The 9,411-nt window shown below is 42.2% G+C and overlaps 1 long non-coding RNA gene across 1 annotated transcript; it reads right to left on the bottom strand.

Annotated features, from left to right (window-relative positions):
- Positions 1–3,969: 3,969 nt before the first annotated feature.
- LOC139060023 (uncharacterized) lies at positions 3,970–9,400 on the bottom strand. Its single transcript, XR_011514572.1, has 3 exons — positions 9,316–9,400; positions 5,978–6,047; positions 3,970–4,103 (listed from the first exon to the last, which is right to left on the bottom strand). It is a non-coding gene; the product is annotated as an uncharacterized lncRNA (long non-coding RNA).
- Positions 9,401–9,411: the final 11 nt, after the last annotated feature.

Raw genomic sequence — 9,411 nt, 5'->3', positions numbered from 1 at the left:
CTTCGTTCGTCGCTTTTATTGTCACCTGTGTGCTCATCACATCGTCTATTCAAGTCTTTATCCAACACCTTCAGGTTCTACAAACACTTTCAACAAATCCTTCCTTCCCATTGCAGTAGAACAATGGAACTCGCTTCCAGAATCCGTTGTTGTAATGTGAAACCCTTCGAAATTTCGAGTTACTAACCACCCATATTTTCAACTAATTATGCAAAAACCTGTGTTCCTTTTGCAGTGTCTTCTCAGTTGTTGCTTTTTGTTGCTTTGTACATGACCACTCCTTCGATGTTTGTATTATTGATTTGCCCCCTCCCCCTTATGTATTACCCCACATGGGGCCCTTAAGGGAATAATAAGTGATGATGATGAAAAGTGCTTGCTGGGGTCAAGGGAGGCGGGAGGCCAGGAGACTAGCCCCACTGAAGCCTCCCTTTCTCAGGCGGTGGCGGCCAGCCGGACAACCCAGATTTGATCCTCCGGGCATTCACTGAGCAGCAGGTCCTCTGACTGCTCTGGCATGGTGAATGTGTATGTAGGATTGGTGCTATGTTTGATGATGTGTGGTGCTGCGGGGCATGCTCAGATATTGTGGTAGCGATCTGCGTGTGGCGTGTTTCTTCTGCAGTTGGAAGAGTCACTCTGGGACGTGGCACAACTTCTTCTAGCTGAATCTTCGTTACGACGCTTCTAGAGTCGTGCGGCGTGTTCTTCTGGCGTCTCTTGAGCGCATTGTCTCTTCCTCACTTCGTTCTGTCGTTGTTGCGTCTCTTGAGCGTTCTCCATAACGACTAAATACACTGAGGCGAAGCGCACATATATATATATATATCCCCGTGAGGCGACACCTCCTCTCCCTCCACTCCAGCGGAGCACATCTGTTGGGGCACGGCTGCGGCGTTGCTAGGCAACGGCGGCTCAAAGTCGTTCGTCGGCCACAGCATATGGCGTACGGCATACGGCACGACGAGCCGAAATGGCTCGATGGCTGGCGTAGTAAAGCTTTCGCTTTAATATGTTGTCAATGTGTCTAAAAACAGCTAAGATGCTAGTGTTAATGAATGCATCCGAAGCAGATGTCAAGTTTTGCTAAAAACTAATCGCTGATAATGGGAGCAATGCACGATCCAATGTAAATGCCTCCTTTTTGAAGGTGAGGTTTTCCATCCCAAAGGATGTATGCCTACTGTAGATAAATGCTAAATAATTCTAAAAAGCCACTGACAGTGATGCCAGACTGAGTCTGGAAATTTGAAGGACCGAATTCATCAATACATTCATCAATGCATTGTAGTAAATCAAGTGGTAAAGAATAATTAAGGTTCTTGATGTCAATTGAAAAGGCAAACAGGGTTTTGTTACATTGTGAGCTAACAAATTGTTCTAATGTACCAGAGTTTTTAAAAAAAACGGATCATTCACTTTCAAATAACTAAAGTTCTTCTGCAAGAAAACAGCGACACATTCTTGCCAGGTTCCATTTTCTGAAATGGTAAGCCTAAAAGGCATGTAAAATTTGTGGGTTTTCACACTGAAGGCAACTGCAAGAAAATCATTCTTTGAGCTGGACACACATTTTAGAACAGATTCCAGGTATAACCTACAATAAATGCCCTTGGCCTGGCTTTCTATCTTCTTCAAAGAAACAGTGTTGCGAGTGAAAAAAAGAAAAATACTGTCAGTTGTGCTTTATTCTGATACAACTGACCTGACATTACTGCAAAACTGCCCTCTTTGTTCTCTGGGAGCACATGCAAGGAATGTTCTTTTAGAAATGAAGCAACACACTTTACCGGGAGTTTTGAAGCAGTCGGCTGACCGCGCTCAGGACGTCGACACTGTCTCATATGAACTACTCTTGCTCGGAAGCAGGCTGGGAGACCTGCCCGACGGTAGCCAGTAAGTCTGGTGTAGAAAGCTTCAGCTCAGCCGTGAACTTAGGTCTTAGAGAAAGCAAGAAAGCATTTTAGTGATATGCTGGGGCGAATTCAAGTTTTCTGGTTTGTGAATCGGTCACTTGGGTAGTTGCAAGCTGTGCTGTTAGCAACAGTACTCCGTTCTGTCTTCTGTCCCCTCTGGCATTCTTGAGCTGTTAACCACGACTTTACTGACAGAGTTAGTTTGGAACATCAACCTGTCTCGCACAAAAAATCCCAGGTTTAGTGTTGAAAGAATTGCCAAATATTTTGACTAGCAAGAATTCTGGAATTCGAGAGGACATTGAACGTTCTGGCATACAAATTTGTGCCCCTAACTTTGATGGATGTTTAGAATTCTTTTTCTGCATACAAATCAACACTTGGAGAAGAAACACATAGCGTGAACCACAAAAATCTTGAGATGGTGCTCGTGCGTCACTGCTTCCACAACTTTTCTTGAGGTGTATAGCCACAGTAAGTTTCAAATAGGACTTGTAACGTATGCAACTTGCCTTATTCTGTTCTATTGAGCAAATAAAGAGAACCTCGCAATACGTGGCTTTAGTGGGTCCTGTCCCTTAGAAAATAAGTTATTCTCTAATACAGTTAGTTAATTTTCGTTGAGTCTATACTTGGCCTAAAGGACAGTACTATTTGGCACAAATGTGTGCTTGTAAAGGGGCCCTGAACCACTTTTATCGAAGGCATCTGAAGTGAAAATATGCTAATTCAGAAATACTTTGCCGCATCAAGTACTTCAATGCGTTCAGCAGAAGCGGAGTTGTTGGCAATCAAACACGGCCTCCACTGTGGTCCATTTCCTTCTTCAATGCCTTGCACTGCAAAGGCTATGGTGCAGTGGGGCATGCCCACAATGTCACCGTGGTGCGCAGTTCAAATTTAATTTTGGATGTCAATGTAGACGCCATGACTTCTGCCTTTGGTGCTTACAATGCGCTTAACATAAGCGAAACGTGGTTGTCCTCAGCGAGCCGCAGTACGCTTAGTTAGTGGACTCATGGCGGCACCCTGTGGTGGTCGTGGTATCTACGCCATGCAGCCAAATGAAGCTTGATGTCAGCTATCGGTCAATAGCAGCTGTCTAAAGGAATGACGAAATAAAGCATCCAGAAGAGAGCAAGGACAAGGCTTTCTGCTGAAAAGAGCGTTTGAGAGAAAGGTGACTTCGCGATCTGCTTGCAAGCTCCGTGCTCTGCATACAACAGCAAAACTTGCAGCATACACAGCAGCGTATGCTACCAGCGGACTATGTTATTTCACCAAGCCCAAGGGTGGTTCAGGGCCCCTTTAAATGACAGCCTTATTGCCCATTATAGGCGCCTAAAACAGCATTTTTTGTGCCTAGACATCTGGTCTGTACATATATTGGTTTAGCTCAGGAGCAAAAAATAAGCTGGGGGGCCTTGTGGGGCAAAAAAGATCGACATTTTCTGTATCCACTACGTTAGGAAGCCAAAGCATATCGCCGCAGATGCCTAGCAAGTGTTGCTGACAACTGGTCCATTTATGCTCCAACTTGTGAAGGTTAAAATGCAATAATGTAACAAGACATCCGTTAGGAAGACTTGTCACAGATAGCTAGAAAGCTTAAAACATTCAGATCTGCAGCAAGTTTGTGCCCATTACCTGCGAAATGAAAGTACTTGCTATTGTCTGGTAAAAAGAAAAGGCTCAGGAAGGAGTGGTCTCCAGAGCTCTTCGGGTCTTTCTACTCTTACAGAGGCAAACATTTCAGTGGGTGTTTCTTGATACAGAAAACTAGAAACAAAGAACTTGTAGAGGGAAGTGCTCATAGTGCATAAGATACATTGGTGTCGTATTCAGATGTTTGACAAAACACCACTTGGTTAGGTAAAATAATCTACAATAGAACATGTCGCTAACCAATATGAAAAGACAAAACTAAGTTTCGGAAATTGTACAAATGCTTTATTCAACAACGGTGCCCTTTGACAACAAGGAAACTGTATTGTAGCGCTAGTTATATTAAGTCTGACTTGAACCAGATCTGATCAAAGGTACAAAGGCACCATTGAAGAACAAGTGATTCATGCAGGTCCCAAAACATGAAGTTTTGTTTTCTGACATTGCCTATAGCTGGTAAGCAGTTGTGTTGGTGATACACCGCATATTATTATTTTCTTCTCACAGTAAATCGCTCTGGTGCTGGAAAGAGAGATACGCAATGCTTCAAATGGACAAAAGGCATTCACCAAAGTAAAGATGGTCACATCTGCGCAAATGAAATGTATGATGCTATACCCTGGCTGACATAAAATCACAAGTTTAAATCAATCTCACTTTTTATTGGAAGACATCGAACTGTATGTATTTCAGTGTTCATTTATTCCCATATTTTGTTTCACCATATTATACATACTTATGAAATGTGTTTCAGTGTATCATATTCACAACATATACGGCATATGCAGTGCTTGCACATCATATTATTTAGCGCATTTTTCAATGGCACTTATGAAAGTGATGGCTGTGCTTTGCAAAACCGTACCAGGACAAGCACTTTGAAGTGACATTTAATTTATGTAGCTGGCATGAAGATGAAATTTCATAATGCTGCTTCCTGAATGATTCCCGTAACGGCATCATTATATTTTACGAATCAATGAATTGCACCGAGATGGATGTGACATAGAATGCAAAGTTGGCTTTCCTGCACTATTTTTGTAGAAACGCAAATTCCTGCACCAAACTGTGCCAGAACGTCTTCGACATGTCTGCTCCAGCAATTGGCCACAAGCAATGAGTGGATTCGTTCACCAAAAAAGAGTACGGCTGTTCACATTCGGCTGACTGCGCAAGGGCGCCTACTGCACAGTTTCTTGTAATGTTTGTGCTTATAACACTGGACTATTTGGTGCTTCCGGAAAGTGGTTGGTGCGTGCGGGGCCGCTTCTGGCTATTGTCACTGCTGTCGGAACGGCCAGGGCTGCTGTATTTAGAGTGTGCTAGAATATGGTTGAGCGGGCGGAGCGGTCGCAAAATGGTTTCAAAATGGTTTCAAAATGAAACGTAGGCTGAGGGCACTGCGAGTGAACTAGATAATAGGGAGGCGCGCGCTGCAGCGTGTTCAGTGGGCAAGTGTCTCTGTTCCCAGGGCCAGTATAACGTAAAGCTATTCCAATCTATTCCTATGCTCATATGTCTGAGGCCTGAGCCATTTTGATCTATCAGTAAATAATGGCGGATTTGGAATACAAACAGATTGGAATATTTTTGTTATACCAGCCCAGGGATGATTGCGGCTCAGTGGGTCGGCAAGTGACGTATGGTAACCCAGAAATTATGTTACCTTGTCTACTCATACCGCATAATACTCATACCAGTCCAGTACGCATACCCTATACTGGACCGCATAATTTGAGAACATTTCCTGCTATCATCGTAAGTACTGGTGCGGGAATATATAGTTAGATCGTAGTTCCACAAATGTTTTTGGCTTTACAGGAAAGCATATGCAGTTTTACCGCTCGACCCACTCTTCCATATTCTAGCATGTTATAGCTACAAAGTGCGCTTTTACTACTTTTTTCTACTACTTCTGCTACTACTATATGTTTTATCATGTTTTCGAAGTCACTGCCATATGCCATATTCAATAATTCCACAAAAATTTATATTTGCCTCCTCCAAACAGCTTCAAAATTAAATTTTATCTACTCCAAATTGCTCCAAGATGGAACAATACTTGCTCCAAAAATTGCTCCGAAATTACTTTGGGCAAGCCCACCCCTGAGAATGCAGCTCCAACAGAGTCAGCAAAGATAATTTGAGCAAGCAAATGAAGCTCAGTGGTGCATACTTGTAAACACTCATTCGAAACCAACAACTTTTAAAACCTCAATGCAATTGCTGTGATCTGAATGGTAGAACTAGATATTTGGCATAACTTAATACATTGCACTCAAGCAATATTCAGTGACTGGTGTTCTGACCAGAAACAGGGCATGAAATCTCAGCTTCAGTTTGCGATGAATGCACTGTAACTAGTCTACAAGAAATTTGCACTCATGCAGTTGTACCATCTGTTGTGCTGGTAAAAACATAAGGCTCCGCCAGAGACCTGGAATCAAGTATAACCAACGTTCCAACCTGAAAGGGGCAAGAAAAGACAGTAATGTCCTTGATGCTTGACATAATCATGTAAGTAATGTGGTTTAATTAAAGAAAAGTAATAGATACACAATAAAAGAAAGAAAAACAGTAAAACATGCATGGACAAATACTACTACCAACTGTTGAAAGAAAAACAGTAAAACATGCATAGACAAATGCTTGCATGGACCAACTGTTAATTCATAAGCCACTCACCGATATGCGTACATTTGCATTGTAAAAAGATTAGCACGAGCAAATGATGGCCTGGGCAGAAGAATCGCGGAATGCGATACTCTTGTTTTCCAGCATGCCGATAATGAGAAAAACAACCGCTTTGAAACATGAAACACGGATTGTGCTGGCACTCTGGTTACCTGCATACTCGGGAACAAGAGTGCTGCATGTCGTTATTTCCCTGCTCTGGTCATCAGTCATGGAAGCTTCGCAGATACAGATAAAGGCATTCTTTGATAAAAAATGCCTCCAAGGTTAACTGAAACATACAGCTTTTGCTGCTGCTTAGAACCTGTCTACTGAAGTCGTGATTCCCAACCACATGCAGTAATGTGCGCAACCAAATGTGCATACTTTGTGTTCTTTACTTTTTTTTGAGCATTCTCCCCGAGACAGTCATTAACGCATAGTTTTTTCTGGCCAATACAAGCTTTCCCACATGACATGAGGATGAGCAAACAACTCTGATGAAGCATTTTACAATGGGACACTCGTGTCTTGTTTAGCATCCTCGTTCGCTTTGAGGTGTTCCTATCCCAATATGAACTTGCTACGCTGCTAGGTGTTGGCAGTGTCACTGAGAGTACAATGTTAAAAACTCACTAAAAGTTCCTACAGTGAAAGCACTCACCAACATTACACACAATATGCGATCCCAGCACGCAGCAGTTATTGAAGCACTATTCAAACAATAATTGAAGACAAAGCTAGTTTTATTCAAGAGCCTTAGAAAACAGTGGTTGAGAACAGCGGTAAATGACAGTGCTAAAATGTTCAAACTAATATTTTGATCCTTGTCTGAAATATTGAAGTTGTTCATGAAGTCATCATTACATACTCAAATACCTGTGCACCCGGTATTATAACAGGTTTTGAGAAATTACAAAATTTATTTGAATTTCTTTTGTGGAGCAAAGGGACAACAATCATTCCATAATCTGTCAGTCAGTGTTTTCAATAGACAATTACCGATTCTTCTAAATGAATTTAAAAAGTTGCTTTGGATCAAAAGAGAGTCTACATACTATGTGATTGAAGACAGAGTCAGGATCATGAAGTCAGAGCTGTGCAACTAACAATGCCACTCAGAACAAAGTATTTGTGGGATGGAAGAAGCTACAGACAGTGAAATGATTGCTAAAGCAGGAGTGCTTGGCAACATGCTTGAGCTAACTGATGGAGGCAAGAAAAGCTAATGGGGAGGTTTCTGGTAGACATATATGTGCGTTGCTTTGTGGGTAGCCAGCCAATGGTGAAGCTGATGGTGAACGGAGATTTGCATGGCAAACAGAAGACTATGCACGAAAAAGCAGAACTGCTCTCATAGTTAAAGTGTATCCTGGAAGACGAAATGCACCAAGAGCGAATAAATGTGACACTGATGCTGACATTGGCGAAAGACCAGAGTTGAAGATGGGGTAGCTAGACCTGCATTGGTGTTATCTGGGGGACAGTTGCTGCCCTAAGAGGCTTATAGCCTCGCAAGAATGAAACAAGAATGAACTAATTTATTAGGTGAAACACAGAGGCTCATAATACATCACTCCTGCAACATGCATATGTGCATATGCAGTTTGTAATGTGAGATTACTTCAAACACTAAATAATTGCAATCTCAAGGCACAGCATCAAAACCAAAATTTATGCATCACCATATACATTCTAAATAGGCCGCTTTGTGATCGCATAAAGTAATAAAAGAGTGACTAGCACACAGGTTGTCACATTTTATTATTCTAAGCGCATCGGCTATTTTGCAAGTTACCATACTTTCCTGTATACAACTAGCGTCCTCATATGGCTCACATTTCCATTTGCGACATCTTGATAAAAAAAAAAAAAGAACAACGTGCACAAAACTTGCAGAAATAACTGAACACAACAACACTAAAATCATTACAAAAGCAGCCTCATGGAAGCATGACTCTTCCATGCTATGTCTTTGGCAAGTAGCTCTATTCCCTGCCTCTTCAGTCGTGCTGATAGTGTTTTGGTATGCTGTAAAAGACTGCCATTGAGCGCAGCTCCTGTGATTCGAATTCTTGTTCGTCAGCACCGCGTGCATTATTCGCCAACTGCTCACACACTGAAAATGCAAAATGGCGATCCGAAGAAAAGAAAGAGAATGGGCGACCTTGAGAGAGAGGACAGGAAGCGGGGCACCCTAGGAAATAAAGCTTTAGATGGCAGAGAACTCTGCCTTGAGGTGTGGCTTCACGTCAGCAGCGTGCACGCTGCCGTGAAGTCACATCTCAAGGCAGAATTTGCATATAACCTGCACCCTGACTTTGCTGTATAATTTTTCAAATTATTGGTCCAGGTTATACGCGCAAAAATACAGTACTCTTTCCCTGAGTTTGTAAGTGATCTTTGTGTCTTCTGAAATTAGATAGCACCCACAACTGCAGACCGACCCGTGTGAAACACACAAGGATAAGGAAACATAACAGATCATTAAGAGGGTCTGCACACACACAATTGTGAGCACGTTTCGGAAGAGACAATCACTTACAGATGCAGGGAAAGGGTAACTTGTGAAATAGTTAACACTTTTAGAAGAAGTGCTTTTTCTATTGCTTTGTGCAATCAGGAAATGGCTTATTTGGAAGGTGGATGACACTGCATGAATTTCGATATTCCATGCTATCAGATTGCAACTTTAATTCCAGTTGCAGGATCGACGTTGTGGCATACATAAGCTGCTGAAAGGCATGCAATAAAGTTGGCATAGGTAGCAAGCATGTGTGCTATGTTCTCTTCGTTCCTTCCTGTTGTAAGTCGTGCTGTTGCAACATGAATTCTTAACGACTTGCCCAATTTGCAATCACAACAAGTAAAAAAAAGACAAAGATCCTACAACGATGCTATATAAGGTAGAATCCAAATAATCTTGGGAATGACTTCAGCTGTGGTAAAAACGGCCCTAGCTTGGCTTGGGAGTCCTCATTTGACCATGCTGCTTGGACACTACATATCATGCTAATGGATCAAATAAATCTACACATGCACACTTAGAGCACATGCTCACCTCACATGCTGTCATACTGTTGTGGTCTAGCAGTTGCAACTCCTTCTCCTTTGACTGCATGGCTGCCCCTGTTGGTTGCTGACTGCAGTGAGAAAA

This window comes from Dermacentor albipictus, chromosome 5 (assembly GCF_038994185.2).
Source record: "Dermacentor albipictus isolate Rhodes 1998 colony chromosome 5, USDA_Dalb.pri_finalv2, whole genome shotgun sequence".
NCBI lineage: Eukaryota > Metazoa > Arthropoda > Arachnida > Ixodida > Ixodidae > Dermacentor > Dermacentor albipictus.
This window is presented reverse-complemented; position numbering and strand designations above follow the sequence as displayed.